The sequence below is a fragment of the Eubalaena glacialis genome, chromosome 1, assembly GCF_028564815.1.
Source record: "Eubalaena glacialis isolate mEubGla1 chromosome 1, mEubGla1.1.hap2.+ XY, whole genome shotgun sequence".
In the NCBI taxonomy this organism is placed as follows: Eukaryota; Metazoa; Chordata; class Mammalia; order Artiodactyla; family Balaenidae; genus Eubalaena; species Eubalaena glacialis.
The window spans coordinates 112,681,459-112,702,475 of NC_083716.1; positions in this window are offsets into that span (position 1 = coordinate 112,681,459).

The window sequence follows — 21,017 nt, forward strand, 5'->3', positions numbered from 1 at the left end:
TCCCCTCCACCCCACCTCCTCTTCCCCCACCAGCTGCCCCGCAGCCCAGCCTCCCACCCCTGCATCCCTTGCTGTTTCCTCTTCACACCAGCCATGCCCCAAGTGGCAGGCCTGCTACCTGCGTGCTTTCCCTGGATCCTCAGCCCCAACCTTCAGGCGAGCTCGGGACCCCTCAGTGCTCTGCACCAGGTCCCTCCTAGGGAAGGCAGTCCTGACTTGCCCACCCACCCAGGCAGGTGCCCTTGGCAGGGACACAGAGCGGAGCATGCCCCCAGCCCAGAGCACGGGAGATCCCTGGGGGCCATCACCAACCCAAGAGTCTCCTTCCAGAACACACACCTGGTCCCAGGGACCTCCTCCCCGAGGCCTGGGGGAGGACTCGGGGTGCAGGTCCTGGGAGCCTTGGCCCAGCACCCCCAGCTGACCAGGCCCCCTGCCCACAGACTCCTGCCCCGGTGGGCGGGGATTGGCGAGGGCTTCGCCCTTGGCGTGGGGGGCTGGTCTGGGCTCCCTTCCACGCTGCAGCAGCGGGCAGAGCCTCCGGGAGTACAGCCTGTTGTCAGGCCAGGTTCGGAATCCAGCTGGCCCATGATCCTGGGTCGGCCCTTCTCTGTGAAACAGAAAGGCTGCCGTAAGGGTTCACCCGCTTCCGGAGGACAAGGCAGGGCCACACGGGCCACAGCGAGCCACGCCTTCATCTCGTCTCCAGCCCCGACCACCGAGCCGCCGCTGGGGAGTCCTGACGCTCCCCGCGACCAGCTCAGCCTCACCTACCGCACTGCCCCCCGAGGAGCCAAGCCACGTGGGCCTCAGCTTCCCCTGTGGAAACAGCTAAGGACTGTCCTCTTCCTTTCTTCCCCTCGAAGGACCGTGACAGATTTCCAGGTGCCCCGCCTGCCAGCCCCGTCCATCCCCCCGGCCCCGGTCAGCACCATCTGGTTTCCCGCCCCTAGGAGTCGGGTGGGTCACCCACCTGCCTTCTGTCTCTCTGCCAAAGACAAGACCTTCCTGGCTCCACGCCTGCTGGGCCTCCCGCTTTCCTGCACCCCCAGCTCAGCCCACCCAGTCTTGGGGCATCTCCCATGGCCCAGGCTTCAGGTGGGACCCCGGTTCCTGGCGGGCCCAGAGGAGGGGTCTGAATACACAGCACTGCCCAGACTTGCCCCCGAACATGCCCTTTTTAGAGAAATTGCTCATATCCTGACTTTAAATTTCCATTCCCTCTGAAGTGTGATTGAATTTTTTAAATATGTCCCTTCAAGTTAACAGTCTCTCCCGGTTAGAACCAGTGTGTTAGGAGTCCCCCTCTGATTCCCCTCCCCTCTGGGTGGCATCTGGGCATACGGGACATTCCTATCCCCCAGTGATGGGTGGCAGGGTGCTCACACGCCCCCCCCCACCTCGTCCCCCTGCCACCTTGTCAAGAAGGCCATCGGGCCCCCGGCCAGGACCCCCCGCCTCTGTCCTCACCGGCTCCACTGCAGGGTGTCCAGGACAGTCGGAACTTGGGATCATCCTCTTGGCTTGGATGAGGCACAGAGATCTCCCCCCGGGGGGCTGGCCCTCCAGCACCTCCTCCTGCTGTTACTGACCAGGGTTCTTGGCTTCCTCAATCAATAGAAATTGTCAAGAGACCAGACAAGAAATTCAGGCGAGGCTTTACTGGGGCCCCTGCTGCAGCAGGTGGGGAGCGAGAACACACAAAAGTTTCCCTTGCTCACTTGCTCCACGAGTGAGGGGCGAGCTGGTTCCTTATATGGGGTGAGGGTAGGGGTGTGTCCAGAGGTCAGCCGGAGGGGTGGCTGAGGTGGTCTGCCCACCCCTTTGGTGGAGTTGAGTGCAGGGGGCATGCGCAGGACCTTGCTTTTGCTCCCGACACTCTGATTTTGCTCCTGTCTCTTTAGAAGTGGCAGTTGGGGGTTTTTTGGTCTTTTTGTATCTTATTGTCCAGAATTTGCCCCAACTAAATGTGCATGCGGTTATTTTTAGTCCCTTATAGTTTCTTTGTATTTTGTTGCTCGGAGACATTTGTCTAGGTACAAGCACTGCAGCAAAGGGTCCCAGATCCCAGGTCCCAGCCTGTCTCACTGCCACGGGGAACCCCACACACACCGGCAGGTTCTTAACCTCCCCCCAGACAGGTGTCCCCAGCCCACCAGCCATAGGAGGCCAGCTCTCTGCCTCGGTTAGCCTGCCACTCCGCTGCAGCTGACCCGTCCTGCAAACAAACAGCTCCAAGGCCCCAAACGGGCCACACGTGGTCCCCTTTCCTTCTGCTTCCCTCTCAGCCCAGCCACGCTGTTTCCAGTGTCTGACCCTGGCCAAGGCCACTGGCATGGAGCACTGAGACCTGCCCTTCATCTCTGCCTGCGAGTCCCCCTAACCCCGGCCCACAGCAGCTTCTCCCTCTGAAAGGGCCTGTTCTCACTGACCCCATCCTCCCACTCTGTGGCTCATCGAAACCCTGGAATTTCTCTGTAAAAGGAAGCCTAGGGACTGTAGAAAACACTTCTTTCGCAAACAAAAAGCCAAGCATTCAAGACATAGCCTCTCCAAGACTCAAGAGAGCCGGCCTGGAGCCTTGCAGCTGGGGCTCCACAGGCTGTTTTGTCCTGTGTCACACCTGCCCTTCCCCAGAAGCCGCAAGGCCGGTATTCAGGCCCCGGGGGCTCCGGACCATATTGTGTGCTGAACAGGTCTTTTCGCAGTGCCGTTGAGGAGGGGGGCGCCTCACACAGGGTGCTCTAAGGGACTCTGGCCAGAGGGCTTCCTGTGCAGCAGAGGCCGTGTTGTACAGTTCACACACTGTTCTCTAGGAAAGATGTTTAACGCCCAGTCTGCCCTCGTGCTTCCAAAGCGCATTGAGAGGTCCTGCACGGGTCCTGGCCCGGACTCTCTGCCCATTTCCAGCCGGCACTCCACACAGGAAGTGATTTGTCCCCATCAAAGGATTTTAAACCTCTGGCATTGCAGCAGAGCCTGCTGGTTGTCCCCCGATAGTTGTCCCCAACTCCTTCCTTAGCAAGAGAGCCTCCACGGGTCAGTGGGCGCACAACCAGCCAGGGTCAAGACCACACTTCCCCGCCCCCCACAATGACACATGGCTACACCACGAAACTGGCTGACAGAGTCTTAACCACTAGACCACCAGGGAATTCCCCCTTTTGTACCTTTTGAATTTTGAAACATGTGAATGAATTACCTTTTTAAAACATAGGTGGCTGAAGATAAAAACAAAAGTGAAATGGAAGATAAATGTTCAATTCACAACAGCGATTTTTCTCAGAGTTGGCAGAGCAGGGAGCGGGTGGGACTTTGGCTAAAGGAATAAGGGGATTTCAACTTTATCTGTAACTCTTTACGTGTTATAGTTAGAAAACAAGGCACATCAAAGAGTAACAACTGTCACTTCTGGGTGGTGGGTACGGGGGCAGAAGTTGTCATGTTATTTTCTGTACTTTCTGCATGGTTTTCTGTCTCTCAAAACAAAATCATCATTGTGAAAAGCCTGCATGCAAGGCAGGCACAGAAGCTTGGGAACTCGGGCTTCAGGATCCTGATGCAAGAAGGGGCCCAGGGAGACAGCCAAGCCCAAGAAGAACTCCTGGCGGAGACATGGGACTGAGGGATGCGGGGCTTGGAGCTTTTGCTTCACGTCATTTTGCTGGATGAATATGGAGCAGTCGTGACGGTCCCCAGTGTGGACCCAGCCTTCCCACACGTCTGTTTGTCCCCTTCACTGGAGCCCAAGTGGAGGTAGAAATCAGGTTCCCCACTGGCCTCTCTCGTCGCCCGAAGTGGGGCTCCTCACTACTGACCCTCGTGGGGGGCTTATTACCAGCCAACGGGGGTAAAGGCCTTCCCTGACACCTCCACCCTCAGTAGGGATGCTGGGACCACGGGTAGTCTAGGACCCCCACTGGGCCTTTGCCACTGGGGGTGGGAGCAGGGCCACCGGTTTTTCTGTGCTGATTGGCTGGAGCAGGGTGGTTATGGCCTAAGCGTTTTCCATTCTGCTAGGCTGCCCCCTTCCTAGTCTTTTGGCTAAGACAGCCGGGCTCCCTGGGGCTTTGCTGTCTACGCCCATTGGCGTTCCTGGGTTCAGGGCTGCCTCTGCTCCAGCTCTGGGATACGTGAGGCAAAAAGAAAACTCAGGAACTTACCACCATGTCATTCCTTTGGTCTCAAAGTCCCTAGTTGGTGTGTTTCTTCTTTGCCTTCTAGAGCCTAGGTAGATACAGATGATAGATAGATGATAGATAGATAGATGATTGATAGATAGATAGATGATAGATAAATAGATTAGATAGACAGAGTAGATAGATGATCGATAGATAGATAGATAATAGATAGATGATAGATGATAGATGGATAGATAGATAGATGATAGACAATAGATAGAAGATAGACAATAGAGAGTTGATAGATAGATAGATGATAGATGATAGATAGATAGATGATAGATAATAGATAGAAGATGGATAATATATGTTATATATACTATGTAGATAAGTCTTCTGTATAGATACATAGAGAGAGAGGTGGTTTAACTTAGCAGGAGGAATAGGAAAAAGTATGTCTACTCTATATTCCCAGGAGCAGAAGCTTCCTGTCTAAAAGACTCCTGTTGTAACCAAGCTGCCTTTGGATGTGGTTATTCTTAGAACAGGCATCGGTGTTTCCTCCGGTCAACGTAAGGGGGGCTCCACGCAGAAAGACCTCAGGCACAGTCACTGAGAAAGTGGATGTGAGGACAGAACAATGACCATCCGGCGTCCTCACTGACCCCCGACTCAGGACGGCGCCCACAGCAAGCTTGGCCCAGGCCCTCCTGAAATGAGTATTTCTGACTTTCCCGAGCACGAGAGAGACCTGACTCCCTCCCAAGGCCAGCTCCGCCCGTCTGCGGGCCCAGGCCAGAAGCAGAACCGGCACCGTCCTTTCCTCTGCAGTCACCTCTTTGGTTCTTCTTTCAGCTTGCTGGGCGTCCGTCCCTGGGCAGGCTGTGTGAGCTGCACGCGGCTGGCTTCCCTGCGTGGGCCCCGGCCCACTCTGGAGCCTCGCCCTATGGGGTCAAGTGACAGGAGGGGTCATTGAGACAGGATGTGGACACCACGGGCTCCCCCCTCAGCTCCATCTCAGCTCACATGCTGGTGGGTTGGGAGGGAAGGGGCCCCCGTGGGTGTGCTCCCCCAGCCCCCAGCCAGTCCTCTCATGCTCCCTTCCATACCCACCCGTGACCATCACTCTGGTCCTGAACTCACCGGCCTAGGGTCCAGTGTGGATTTCTACCCACAGACCCTCTGCGCCAGCTTTGGGGCAAAACGCTGCTTCTCGTTGTCCATGTGCTTCTGCTGTAAGATGAGGGGTCGGATCTGATCTGAGATGCAGGTAGGTAGTGGCTGCCCGGAGCTCCCTGTGACATGCTGTTTGCAGCTGGACAACAAATGGCTCCAGGACAGAGAGGATAAGTCTCCGGGGGTCCCGGGGATGGACCACCTTGCCCATCGGGCCCTGCTCCATAAGGCCATCTGCTGTCCCCTCCACATCCTCATTCACGTACTAGAGCTCCCTGGAAACACCTCCTGACCACGCTGCTCGCCACTGAACTCTTGCTCCAGGCCTGCTTCTGGGGAACACGAGCCCAGAGACCCTGCTTCCAGGGCTGTCACCAGAAGGCCTCTCTCCACGTTGCTTCTCCCTTCATGGAGCCACAAGGGGACGGAGGGAAAGAGGCCAGCCTGGGGGTCGGGGCTGCAAGGCAGCTGGAGGTCCGGCATTGCTGAGAGTGACCGCTTCACGTGGCTCCAGGGACTAGTACAGAAGAGCGTCCTCTGGTTGTAGCCACGTTACAAAGGCCCTCTTCTTTATCCCAGCTTATTCTGGCCGGGGCAGAAGAAGGAAATAATGGGTAGAGGGTGCGGGGCGTGGCAAAACGAGCCTAGTTACCCCACCAGCAAAGTGATTCCCACTAAGACCAGACCCCTGGGAGAGGTGCCTTGCCCTGTGCTTCGTGCTGTATATGTTACATGCTGTATGTGTCATGTGCTATATATGTTAGACGCTCTCTGCATTACATGTTAAACGTGTGTGCATGGTATGTTTGTTGCATGCTATGTGTGGTGTATGTTGCACGGCATGTGTTACACACTAGGCATGTTATACACTGTGTACTGCGCAGCAGGTACTGTATTATGTGTTATATGCTATGCGTTGTGTGTTATATATATTACATGTTATATACACATTATTGCTCTATATGTTTCATGCTGTAATATTGTTCACTGTGTTACATGCTCTCCGTTATACTCTCTCTGTGTTACATGTTATGTGTGTGTACTATACACATGCACATGCTGTATTGCACATTACGCATGTTTACAGTATGTGTTGCATGCTATGTTTTTTAATTTTTATTGAAGTATAGTTGATTTACAATGTCATGTTAGTTTCAGGTGTACAGCAAAGTGACTCAGTTATACATATACACATATCCACTCTTTTTTATATTCTTTTCTCATGTAGGTGGTTACAGAGTATTGAGGAGAGTTCCCTCTCCTTTACGGTAGGTCTTTATTAGTTATCTATTTTGTATATAGTAGTGGCATGTTACGTGTTATGTCATACATGTGCGTGTGCTGTTATGCATGTTTTGAACTGCGTACTACACGTTATGTGTGCTGCGTGCTATGCACACTGTACACCGTGTGTGTTAACGTGCAACTCCTCACAGACACTGGGGGTTGAGTCCAGTCTCCCAGGAGGAGGGGCCACTGGCTGCTGCAGGCTGCGTCCTCCCCAGTTCTGAGCTCCCTTTACTCCCAACTCTGCCGGCCAGGGTGCTACCACCAGATGCCAGGTCAGGCCCACAGAGGCAGCCTGTGCTCCTAGCAGGGCTTGGTGAGAGCCTGGCCTACGGCAAGGCACTTCTGTGCTTTTAGATCAGCGACAGATGAATGTACATAATTCCTTTATCCATTCTCCTGTTGTGGGTTATTGGGTTGTTTCTAAGTTTTAACTGTTTATAAATACACTTGCTATTAAATTACTTACGTGGAGATGTTTTTATTTCTCTTGGGTAAGTACCAAAGAGTGGAATTTCTGAGTCATGTAAAAGAAGTGCATTTTAACTTTATAACAAACTTCCAGTTTTTCAATGTGTCTGAACTAATTTCCCCCACAGGCTCCACCTCCTTGCCAACCTTTGTTGATGTCAATCTTTTCAATTTTCATCATTTTAGCAGTTGAGTAGTGACATCTCCTGTGGTTTTTAATTTTTATTACCCAGATAAGTAATGATGTGGTGTACCTTTTCGTATGCTTATGGGTCATTTGGAAACCTTCTTTTGTAAAATGTCTCTTTTGCTCATTTTTTAAAATTGGGTTGTCTCTTTCTTATTAATTTGTAGAAATTATTTATGTCTTCTTGACAGGAATCCTTTGTCAAATGTATGTATCCTGGATATCTTCTCCCAGCCTTTGGCTTGACTGTTTACTCTTTTGATGAAGACAAGTTCTCAATTTTAATAAAGTCTAAATTATTAATTTTTTGTTTGTTTTGTGGTTAGTGCTTTTTTTTTTTGAGACTTTCAGATGAATAAATGTTATATATAAGGCTTCCAGGAAGCCTCCTTAAAAAGGACAGAGCATGCCCTTCACCTTTCTTTCCTCTAGAAGGGTTGTGCATAGAACACAGACATGATGGTCGGCGCCCTAGCAGCCATCTCAGACAATGAAGTGATCTTGGGAACGGAAGCCACAGAGAGAAGGAGCCTGAAACATCATGAGGGCACCATACTGGCCCTAAAACTGTCTACTTCCAGACTTCTTCTATATAAGACAGAAATAAACTTCCATCTTGTATAAGCCTCCATCATTCATGGCTGAATCCTAACTGATATATAAAGATCAGTTAGCAAACTCACTAATTACCCTTGTGTTTTTCATTTCGTTTCAAAATTTCTCTAAATCATCAGGTCTAATTCTCATTGCCCATCAGAGTCACCTAATGACCTTATAAAAGTGGGGGTTTCCAGGGTTTAGGTTGGGTCCCAGCACCCTGTTCTTCAAATAAGGTATAATCCCAGAGGGGGGAGATATGGGGATATATGTATATGTATAGCTGGTTCACTTTGTTATAAAGCAGAAACTAACACACCATTGTAAAGCAATTATACTCCAATAAAGATGTTAAAAAAAAAAAAGATGTAATCCCCCCAGGGCTGTCAAGTTTGAGAATTGGTGCTTTTTTCTTGGCTTGAAAGTGTGGGCATAATGGTCTAGGTGGCTGAGCTTTGGACTCTGGTGAGAAATGAACCAACGCAAAGAGACTTATGAGATACAATAGAATTGCACTCATGAGTTCTAACTCATGCCTTGAAATCTAGGCTACACCTGCCAGCCAGCAAAACAGATTTGTTCTTTAGAGTGATATACAGTGTGGGACATGGATCTTGGCTCCTGGACCAGTTACAACCTCTGAGAGCCTCGGTTTTCTCCTCTGAAATATGTCTATTAGAAATAACACCTGCCTGATCCCCAAATTGTTGTGAGGATCAAACAAGACCATGGACTTCGAAGGGCCTTGTCCGTCACATCCCGCCAAGTTTCCGGCGTTGCTGCAGCATAGCACGGAGGTTCTGTCCAGCCCACAGCGTCCTGAAGACCACGTGCACAGCCTTGCCCCTCAGAGCTTCACACTGAGCCCAGATCAAGGCCCAGGCCCCCTAACGCCTGGAGCCACAGTCTTTAACAGCTTTTGGACCCAGACGCCCCAGGGAATCAAGTGAAAGCTGTTGATCTTCTCCCTGGAAAACGCAAAAGTCACAGACACACATACACACAAAATGCATAAACCTCAGGGATTTGCTGTCTACAGGAAGCTCACCAGGAACTTAAAATAAGGATACGTGTTGTACAGCATGTCACCTCCACTCAGGACCAGAGGGAGGAGGCAACCACTCCAGGCAGTGGGATAGCCTGCTAACTAGGATGTGGCAGAGAATAAACCAGTGAGTGACAAGACTCCAAACAGGGCAAGTGCCTCCAACCCTCACCTCTAACAGAAGGCAGCTCTGCACCCTTGGTACCTGTTATAGAACAAATGGTGTTGCCCCCCTACCCTGCCCAAATTTATATGTTGAAACCCTAACCCCCAAACTGACTGTATTTGGAAAACAGCCCTTAAGGAAGTTATGAGGTCATACAGGTAGGGGCCTAATCCAATAGGACTGGTGTCCCCATAGGAAGAGGAAGAGATGCCAGGGATGTGCACCCACAGAGAAAAGGCCAAGTGAGGACACAGCAAGAAGGTGGCCATCTGTAAGCCAAGGAGAGAGGCCTCAGGAGAAACCAAACCTGCAGACCCCTTGATCTTGGAGTTCCAGCCTCCAGAACTGTGAGAAAGAAATTTCTGCTGCTTAAGCCACACCCAGTCTGTGGCATTTTTGTTAGCAGCCCTAGCAGACTGAGACAGTGCCTGTGCAGCCTGAAGTCTGGACAGCTGGGGTGGCTGGCCTGGCGGTGAGTGAGGTGTCCCCAGGGCACAGCCTCGTTCACACTCCTCCCGGTGGGGCTGCCCTTCCTGCCTGCTGGCCTGGCACAGTGGGGTCCCGCCAGCACCGCCAGCCCCAAATCAAGCCTCCCACCACAGTATCTGCTCGTCTTCCAGGTCCTTCCAGGACCTGGACCTTCCAGGTCCAATTTGGGGACCACCATTTCTTCTCTGGTTTTAAAAGGTAGATTTACCTAATAAATTTCACCCAGAAAGAAATTATAATCCCATTGTGGAAGTAAACAGAGACCATTCAAATGAGAACAGGTGAAGTTCATTTATTCAGAGGCAGCAGCGGAATTAGTCACCATCAGGTGTGTTTTGGTAAAGACTCAAAGGCAGACGGAGGAGTGAGAAAGATTTATTATGGAAAAAATGACAAGTCAGGTGTGCCCCGAGTGGAGCAAAAGCTAAGCGTTGAATCTAGGTAGTAGGTGTATGGGTGTTTATCTAACTATTTTTTCAACTTTTATACATGTTAGAAAACTTTCGGAAGAAGAAGCTGGGAAAAAATGTTGTATCGGCAGTTTTGTTTAAACATAACACTGACCAACAGTTGTAGAACATGAATCACTAGCTAGAATCGAAAAACCCACAACTTCATTTTTATTTACGTGTTTACGTATTTCTTTTCACGGCACAGGGCCCGAGGGTTAGGGATCAGCCAGTTGTGCACAGCCCTGCCACTGTGCTCCAGGGGGCCACAGACGGCCAGTCCCTGCAGGAGTGGCCACCCAGCTTCCTGGGCTCTACGCATTTCCATACATTCAACTGGCAGCCAGACAGCTTCCTGGGAGGCCAGTGTTCGGCGCTCAAGTGTCCTGGGGCCCCTCCCCGCACGAACACTCGGCCTCCCTCTTGGGCAGAAATGGCTCCACTTCTGAAGGAGGGACGCACTGCATCTCCAGCCACAGCTGCCCTGTCACACCCCAGAGCGGCCAACTCAACCTCGGCCCACGAGCTTCCTGGCCAGCAGCCCCGAGCTCAGGATGGCCACACAGGGCCAAGTGCTAACGAGGCCTCTTGATTTGTGTTTCTTTCTAAGTGGATTAATTAATCAACCGATTTGTGTCTACCCTCAAAGCACATCTAATCCCTTCTCATCCCCATCACCGCCACCCCGGTCCCCTTGATCACAGCAAGAGCCTCCGCCCTGGGCTTCTGGCTTCCCTCTGGACCCTCCACGTGTCCTCCACACAGCAGCAGACTGAGCCATAGCAGGTTACGTTCCTGCTCAAGATCCTCTGGCGGCTCCGTCTGGGGAAAAGCCCAAGTATTAAGCACGGCCTACAAGGCCGCATGTCAGGGGTCAGCAAACTATAGCCCACAGGCCAAATCTGGCCCACAGCCTATTAGTTAAATACAGTGTATTGGAACATGATCACACATATTCATTCACTATTATCTATGGCTGCTTTCCTGCTGCAAGGGTCCATCTGGGACCTCCCTAGATGTTGCCATGAAGACACTCAAGTAGCCCCGTGGAGAGGCCCACTTAGAAAGACCAAGTCCCCCAGCCAACAGCCAGGCCTGCACTGCCAGCCATATGAGGGCGCCACGTGGAATGGGGATCCTCCAGCCCAGTGAGCCTGTAGATGACTGTGGCCCCAGCTGACCTATGACCTCTGACACCAAGGGGAAACTGCCCAGCTGAGCCTTTCCCAAGCGCCTGACCCACAGATTCTATGAGCACAATATGCAGTTGTTTTACACCACTTGCATCAGGCCTGCTGATAGTGCCATTCTGCCGTGTTCATATGGTAAGCACACCTTTAATTACATAAAAACGTCTGTATGTATGTGTATGTGTGTAAATATATTTATGTGTGTGTAACACTTTATAGAAATGCGTGAGAATGGGTTTCCTTTATTTTAATCCTTTTTTTATTTCTTCTTTGCTTGGCTCCACATACAGCCCTCCTCTCCCATCTTGTCTGCCACATATCCTATATTATAACCTAATTTCCATATATTAGGTTCCATATATTCTCCATATGTCCCTCCATATCCGTATGTAATAATAACCAAGCATATATATGCATTTTAATACATACGTACATCTATGCATCTGTATAGATAAAGGGTGTTGGCTAGTTGGCTTTACAAAGAGGGATCCCGTTTCACGCTTTTCTGCATCTTGACTTTCTCGCTCAGTGATATCTCATAGAAATCCCCACGAAACCTTCTGCTCAAGCATTCGCTGGATCTTCTTTGTGGCTGCCTTATGTTCCATAGGTGGATGAGCATACCTCCCCTGTGGGCACAGCCTCACCCACTGTGTTTATTTCTATTACAATGGCTCAGAGTGGCTGCTGGGCCTGGTGCATTTTTTTTCTTTTTAAAGATTTTTTTGATGTGGACCATTTAAAGTCTTTATTGAATTTGTTACAACGTTGCTTCTGTTTCATGTTTTGGGTTTTTGGCCGAGAGGTATGTGAGATCTTAGCTCCTCAACCAGGGATCGAACCCACACACCCTAAATTAGAAGGGGAAGACTTAACCGGTGGACTGCCAGGGAAGTCCTGGGCCTGATGTATTTTAAATTTTAATAGATGCTGCTCAACTGCTTTCCAGGAGGTCTGATGTCCAGGAAGACCTGTGCTTTTTCTTTCTGTGGACACAGGCCCACAGTGTGCAGGGCTGTCACGGCTGCATGGGGACCAGCCTGCCCCAGCCCCCAACATGCTCCACATAGCTTTGTGCAAAGCCTTCTGCAAAACCACATCCCATTGTTTCTCCAACTTTCCTCAGGCCCAGCTAAACTTCATTAGCTGATCAACACCCCTAGGTGTAGATAAAAATCACGCCCAAATTCCCCTGTAGAGTTTTGCTCTCAGAGAAGAAACACTGCCCATCAGTGGTCCAGGGGACAAGGGCAGCTTGGGCCTCCACCCCTGCCCTTCCCCTCTCCCCATATCCAGGCCCCTCTGATGTCCTGCTTGTCCAGAGGGAGCTGCCAAACATACACACCTGTAGCCACCCGGCCTGAGGGCAGGTGTTAATTGTTAGAGGCAGAATCATCTAAGACAGGTGTCCCTAAACCCTCTCAGATCAGACAGCCCTTGGCGTCTCAGAAACACCTAAGGGGTCCATTTATTAAGTAGTCAGGTCCAAACACTTAAGAAGTATGTATATGCTAATAACTTAGTAGCTGTCTGAAAGCTGTACACATGAATTTTAAAAGAGACTATTTTTAGTTCATTTTTACATAACTACCATTAGTTACTGACTGGGTATGTGGGCTTGCTGGGCGCTGCCCAGCTTCCCAATTCTCTCAATCAGACTGTACGCCGCCTGGCCCACGGTGACTTCTAAAACCCATCTTTTGCGTGGGTACTAAAACCCATCTTCGCGAAGACAGGGTCCCGGAAAGCGCCGCAGCATCACCTGGTGTGGAGACCTCGAGCCAGCAGCTCCCCCCATGTCCACCAGAGGGCGCTGCGTGCTCCCGGAACTGAGCATGCGCGGCCCAGCCGCTCCTGCCTCCCGCCGGCTCCGGACTCCGCAGCCGCTCGCCCCTCCGCCAGCGCCCGCAAGAATGAGGTAAGGTCAGGAAACAGAGGCGGGTCCTGGGCTGGGACGTCGGCTACCCAGGTAGGAGCCTGGCTCGGGGAACGTTGCTAGCATAGAGCACAGGCGCCGGGGCCCCTGCTCCCTGGACCCCATCTGTGCGCGACTTGTCCCCGCGCGCGCTGGGGTCAGAAGGGGTCCGGGTGGTGGGAACACGACCGTCCTCGGACACCGCCGGGGGCGGACCCTGACGGACCGCGGGGACCGCGGGCAGCCCATCCTGGGCCACGTGACACAGAAACCAAGACCGGACTCTCTCTGGCAGCGAGGCAGGTGTGGTCCACTGCGGCGTCCCCACAAGCCAGGACCGGCCCCGGGTCTGTCTGCGGCCTCTGCAGTCTTGGGAGCCATCCAGGGCTGGAGACCCGGCCTCGGACACAGCTGGGGACACAGAAGATGCTCTATAAAGGCTTTTAAAAGAACGGACTACACAGAATGAAGACACAAGATACACAAGCAATATTCACAGTATTTACTTTTGAAGTTAGAATATAGACTGCTTTTCTTGTTTTTCTGCACCTTTCAGACTTTCTAAACTACATAGGTATCACCAGAATAAACTTTTTAAAGCAGTGGTTTGCTCACAAAGTCGTGCATTCCTCTCCATCTAGGAGCGCTAAAGTCTGGAAAGGGGATCGCAAACTCAGATGCATCCAGGTGCCTGGTGAGTTGGGTAAATGAGGGCAGAGCTGAGCATAAGGCAGTAGGGAGTGGTGGGGACTGCAGAGAACCAGCTGCTCTGAAGGAAGAAGGCTCCTCCAGCTCCAGATCATCTTTAATCTTCATAAAAGCCGAGGGCAGGCCCATTTTGAAGATAAGGAAAAGGGGAGGCAGAGCCCAAGACGACAAAGCAAGAAGCTGCTGCAGGGCGCTCGTGGGAGGGGGCGGGCGGTGCAGGGGCGCGGGCGCCACCTGCCGGTCCATGTGGTTTCGCTTTCCCACGCCACGCCCGTGGCCCAGCCTGCTGCAGAGCCTCTGGCCCATGGGGGAGGGACAGGGTGTTGTAAGAGGGGTGAGGGTGCAGTGGAAACACTTGAAGGGTGTGCAAATCTCCAAGTATCAATATGGAAAGCATACCAATGAAACTTAAAAGGGTATACACAGGAGAATCTTTACGACCTTGGGGAAGGGAAAGATTTCTTAAACAAGACAAAAAAGAGTGTAAACAAAAAGGAAGAGATTGGTATTTAAAGCTTGTCTACATTAAAATTAAGAAGTTCTGGTCCTTAAAAGACACTGTAAACAAAATGAAAAGAAAGCAGCAAACTGGAAAAAAGAAAAAGATATTTGCAATACATACACTTGAAAAATGATTTAAACCCAGTGTGTGTGTGTGTGTGTGTGTGTGTATTTAAGTCTATGAACCAAGAAGAAAAAGACACAACTCAACAGCTTAAATCTTAATATTTCCTACTTCCTAGGAAAGGAACCAGGAGGGCCAGTAAATGTGTGAGAAGATGTCCAGCCTCATTTATTTTCAAAGAAACATAAATTAAAACAATGATATTCAATATCACACTCATTAGATTAGTAAAAATTAAAATTTCTGTCAATATAGAATGTTAGGAAAGACTTAGGATAAAAAGAACTTTCATGCATGGCTAGTGGAATTGTGAAATGGAGCAATCACTTTGGAATACAGCTTGGCATCTAATAAAGGTGGACATATAACAAAGGTGCCTCCCCACTGCCCAGGATTCCACTCCTCATATATGTACCCAAATGGAATGCAAGCACATGTGCACCAGGACCCATGTAAAAGAATGTTTGTGGTAGCGATGTTTGTAATAGTAAAAAACCTGAAAACAACCCAAATGGCCTTACTGGAGAGGGAGTGGATAGCCTATACTCAATTTAGTATGGTCTGACCTAATACATTGCTTTAAATTAAATATGCAGGAGGGAAAACTATTAATAAAAGTAAGGGAATGATTAATACAAATTTTAGAAATATAATAACCTCTAATAGGAAGAGAGGGGGCTATGATTAGAGAGAGGCATGTGGGATGGGGGGGAGGGGAGGAGTTGCTTCTAAAGTACCTGTAATGTTTTCCTTCTCAACCTAGGTGAGATATATTTTATTTTGAATCTTTAAACTGAACAGATGTGTTTTTTATACACTCATTTGTATAGGACATATTTCAAAATTAAAATTTAAGAAGGATGTAATGTAAAACACCATTCAGATATGTACTACAGCACATTTTCTATGTGTTGGTCCATTCATATTCATTGTTAAACACCCGCCATTGGGCTGGACCAGAGAGGGAAAGAATTTTTACAGCCCAAACCTTCATCCTCAAGAGGCACACCTGGCTCTCCAGCCCTGCCTCTTTGTGCCTCCAATCCCCACTGATATGAAAAGATGTGCAGGACCCACACACCGTAAGGTACAAAACATTGCTGAGCTAAATTAAAGAAGACCTAAATAAATGGAGAGAAACTGTGTTCATTGGTTGGAAGACACAGTATTGTTAAGATGTCAGTTCTCCCCAAATTGATCAAAGGTGAATGCTGTCCTAATCAAAATCCCAGCAAGCTTTTTTGTAGAAATTGACAAGTTGACTCTAAAATGTATATGGAAATGCAAAGAACCTACAATAGCCAAAATAACTCTGAAAAAAAGACTTATGTTACTTGATTTCAAGACATTAGAAAGCCACAGAAATCAACACAGAGTGATATGGGTGGACATATCGATGAATGGAACAAAATAGAGAGTACAGAAATAGACCCGCATATATATGGTCAATTAATTATCAATAAAGGTGCCAAGGCAATTCAATGGAGAAAAGGTAATCTTTTCAACAAACAGCAATATGCAAAACAAAACAAAACATCTTGATCTTTACCTCACATCATATAAAAAAAAATTAACTTGGAATGGATCATAGATGTAAGAGCTTAAAGTATAAAACTTCTAGAAGAAAACATAGGAGGAAAACTAAGTGACTGTGGTGGATTTTAAAGAGATGTTCACAAATTCTCTGATATTCCTTATTTCAAGATGTGGAGCTTAGGGCTTCCCTGGTGGCGCAGTGGTTAAGAATCCTCCTGCCAATGCAGGGGACACGGGTTCGAGCCCTGGTCTGGGAAGATCCCACATGCCGCGGAGCGGCTACGCCCATGAGCCACAGCTACTGAGCCTGCACGTCTGGAGCCTGTGCTCCGCAACAAGAGAGGCCGCGATAGTGAGAGGCCCGCGCACCGCGATGAAGAGTGGCCCCCGCTCGCCGCAGCTGGAGAAAGCCCTCGCACAGAAACGAAGACCCAACACAGCCAAAATAAATAAACAAATAAATAAATAAATTTATTAAAAAAAAAAAAAAAGATGTGGAGCTTAATTTCCCTCCCCCTGAATGTGGGACAGACTTAATGATTCAGCTCTAGCAAATAGAATTTGGCAGAAGTAATGGGCTATCACTTCCAAGATTAGGCTATTAAAAGACTGCAGCTTCCACCTTGGGCTGGTTTGCTTACTCTCCCTCCCATCCTCCCTCCCTCCCTCCCTCCCTCTCATTATTCGCTTTGGGGGCAGCCAGCTGCTATGTTATTAGGAGAGGCCCATATGGTGAGGAACAGAAGGCCTGCCATCAATCATGTGTGACCTCTGAAGCAGATAGACATTTCGAGTCTTAAGATGTCTGCAGCCTCATAAGAGACTGAGCTAGAACTATCCAGCCAAGCTGCTCCCAAATTCCTGACTCATGTGAAAATAACAAATGTTTGTTTTTTAAGCTGCTAAATTTGGGGATAATTTATTATGCAGCAATAGATAACTAATACAGTGATCTTCAGTTTGGCAAAAATGCCTTAAAAATGACACAAAGAACATGAACTATAACAGAAAAAAAAATCCATAAATCAGATTTTATAAAAAGCAAAAACTTCTGCTCTTTTAAAGAAGCTGCAACAGGGTTCCAAACAAGATGATGTAGACACCATTTTTCCCTGTTCCTTCCACTAAGTACTACTAAAACCCTGAACATAATACAATTGACAATCATAAGAGGACTGTCTTAGCTTGGGCTCTTATAACAGAATACCATACACGGGGTGGCTTAAACAACAGACATTTATTTGTCACGGTTCTGGAGGCTGGGAAGTCCAAGATCAAGGTACTGACAGATTCAGTGTCTGGTGAGAGCTGGTGGAGAGGGAGAGAGAGAGAGAAAAAGAGAGAGAATGAGAATGAGAGAGCAAGAGCAAGCTCTGTTACCTTCTCCTGGTCTTTTTTTTTTTTTTAAACTATTTATTTAATTTATTTATTTGGCTGTGCCAGATCTTCATTGAGGCACACGGGATCTTCGTTGTGGCATGCGGGATTTTTAGTTGAGGCATGAGGGCTCTTAGTTGCAGCATGCGGGATCTAGTTCCCCAACCAGGGATCAAACCCAGGCCCCCTGCATTGGGAGCATGGAGTCCCAACCACTGGACCACCAGGGAAGTCCCTCCTCCTGGTCTTATAAGGGCACTAATCCCATTATGGGAGACCCACCCTCATGACCTCATCTAAACCTAATCACCTCCCAAAAGCCCCACCTCCAAATACCATCATACTGGGGATTAGGACTTCAACATATGAATTTTGGGATGACACAAACATTTAGTCCAAAACAAGGACTTAAAGATGGAAGGCAGACTGGCTATTTGATGGTAGCAGACAACTCAGGGCAGCCCAGATATGGCACTTTGGCCAACATGTGGTCGGTGGAGAATGAATCGAGAGAGTTCCCCTGCACCCAGGAGCAGCAGGTGGCCCAGACTGGATTGCTTTCCCTCTAGCCATGGTGCCAGCAGAGACCAAGTGGTGATTCCTGACTCTAGCCCCCCACCCAGTAGTAGCAGAAAGTCTATGGCAGCACAGCAAGACCAGAGGACCTGGGGCACTTTCTTCCCCGCTGCCTGCTGTCTTAGCCAGGCTGGAGTCTGGACTTACACCACCACCCAGCAGCCTCTGAGACTGCAGAGCTTTCCTTCCATGTGGGTAGCATCACTGGAAAACGAGTGGGAAGTTTGGACTTCTCCTGACCCAGCAGTGGCAGGCAGTGCCCCTCGCCCTCCAAACTAGGGAATGGTGGGAGGAATTTGGAGAGAAGAGAACTGGAGAAAGGGATTTTCTAACCTGTATAGGCTATTCTGGGCAGACAGCTGATTGACCCACATGAGAAACTGGCCAGAATGAACTCACCAAAAGGTTTGAGACGCAGGCTTTCACGGCAGCCTCTGAATAGCACACAAACAAAGCAGACCAGAATAGCATTGCAAGAACTCAGAAACAAATTGTCATTGGAACCACAGTCCACAAAAGTAGGCCAGGACCAGCATGCATCCTAAACAGGATGACTGCTAGAATAGACTATTTAAATAGGATTCAGAGTCTTATAATGTAATATCCACAACGTCCAGGATACAGGTAAAAAAAAAAAAAATCACCAAGAACCAGGAAAATCACAACTGGAAGGGGAAAAGACAATAAATGCCAACACTGATATGGCTCAGATATTGGAGTTATCTGACAAAGATTTTGAAGCAGGCATCATAAAAATGCTTCAGTGAGCAATTATGAATACTCTTGAAACACAAAAATAGAAAATCTGAGTAAAGAAATAGAAGATATAAAAAGAAACAAGTGAGAATTAAAGAATTAAAAAATTCACTAATCAAGATTAAAACTCACTGGACGGGCTCAATAACAGATTGGAGAAGAGATATGAAAGAATAGTGAAGACAGATCAATAGAACTTATCCAATCTTACCAACAGAAAGAAAATAGATGGGAAAAAAAAATAAACCGACCTCAGAGACCTGTGGGACAACAACAAAAGATCTAACATTTGTGTCACTGAAGTCCCAGAAGGGGAGGACAAAGTGTGGAACAGAAAAAAGAATTGAAGAAATAATGGCTGAATACTTCCAAAATTTGGTGAAAAGCATAAACCTATACATTTAAGATGTTGAGCGAACCCCAAAAGGGCAAACCTAAAGAAATCCACCCCAAGACATATTATAATCAAACTTATGAAAACTAAAGACAAAGGAAAAAGTTCTGAAAGCAGCTAGAAAGAAAGAATGTGTTGCCTATAGAAAAACAATTCAAATGACAGCAGATTTCCTATCTGAATCCAAGGAGGCCAGAGTAAGTGGCACAACATTTTCAAGTGCTGAAAGAAAAGAGCTGACAATGCCAAACTATATACAGTGAAAATATCCTTTAGAAATGAGAAATGAAGTCTTGCTTAGGCAGAGAAACACTAAGAGACTTTGTCACCAGCAGATCTACTCCTGAAAACTGGCTAAAGACATTCTCTACACAGAAAGGAAATGATAACAGAAGGAATCTTGGAACATCAAAAAGAAAAAGAAAAAAAAAAAAGAGAGAGAGAGTGAAATGGGTAAAAAAAAAAAATAGGGGTAAATATAATGTTATCATTCTCATAAGTTTTTAAAATTATGTTTGATGGTTGAAGTGCAAATTATAACGTGATCTGATGTGATGCTTAATATATTTAAAGGAAACACTTAAGGCAACTATATTTTAAAAGTGGAGAAGGTAAAAGGACCCAAATGGAAATAAGGTTTCTACACTTTTCTTGCAGCAGTCAAGTGTCAGTACCAGTGGTCTGTGATAAGTTGTGTGTGCGTACTGTCATACCTAAAGGAACCACTAAAAAAAGTATACTTAGAGACATAAAACTGTGAGAAAATCATAATTTAGGTCCCCCCAAATGTTCAAATAACCCAGAGGAATACATGAAAAAGGGAACAGAGGAATAAGAAACAGAAGAAACAAACAGAAAAAATTAAAAATATAGAAATATTGATGATCCCTAAATCTCTTACTTGGATATGTACATAATAATCACCTCCTTTGAGCCAAGCCTTTTGATTATTAAAGTAAGCTCTAAAATCATATTTATTTAAACAAATCAAGATGGAATCCTAAAAAATGCCCAGGCAGCCCAAAGAAGGCAAGAAAAGAGAAACAAAGGAATGAGAAACACGGAAACAAACACAAAACAAATAATAACATGGCAAATTTAAACCCTAACATATTAATAATTACTTTAAATGGAAATGGTTGAAGTCTTACCAATTAGAAGACAGAGGTCGACAAAGTGGATTATAAAAAAACACAATCCAACTATATGCTATCTACCAGACACTCATTTCAAACATGACAACATAGGTAGGTTGAAAGTTAAAGGATGGAAAATGATACATCAGGCAAACATAAATTTTAAAGAAAAAGCATGAGTGGATATATATTAATAAAGTAGACTTCAGAGAAAAAATTACTAGGGACAAAGAGAAATATTACGTATGATAAAGGAATCAATTCACCAGGAAGACATAATGATTCTAAGTATGTATGCACCAAACATCAGAATCTTGAAATACATGAAGCTGAAAGAAGAAGTAGACAAATCCACAACCATAGTTGGGGAGTTTTACACCCTACTCTCAGCAACTGATAAAACAACTAGACAGTAAAGACAGAGAAGAACTGGGCAACACTATCAAGCAGGATGTAACTGACATTTATAGAACACTCCAGCCAAGAGCAGCAGAGTGCACATTTTTTTCAAGTGTATATCCTGGGTCATACAGGAAATCTTAACAAACCTAAATGAACTGAAATCATATAGCATATATCCCCTTACAGTAATGGAATTAAGCTAGAAATCAATAACAGAAAGACAACAGGAAAATCTCCAAACACTTCGGAATTGAACTATCCACTCTTTTGTGATGGTTAACAGATTCTGGTCACCAGCGCTAGCCCCCGCCACTGCAACGCCAGGAGGCGGGAGAGATCACTAGCACGGCTGTGAGGGAGGAGCCAGCTGCCCCTCAGAAGCGGTGACACTATAGAGCCATTCTCTAGGCAGGG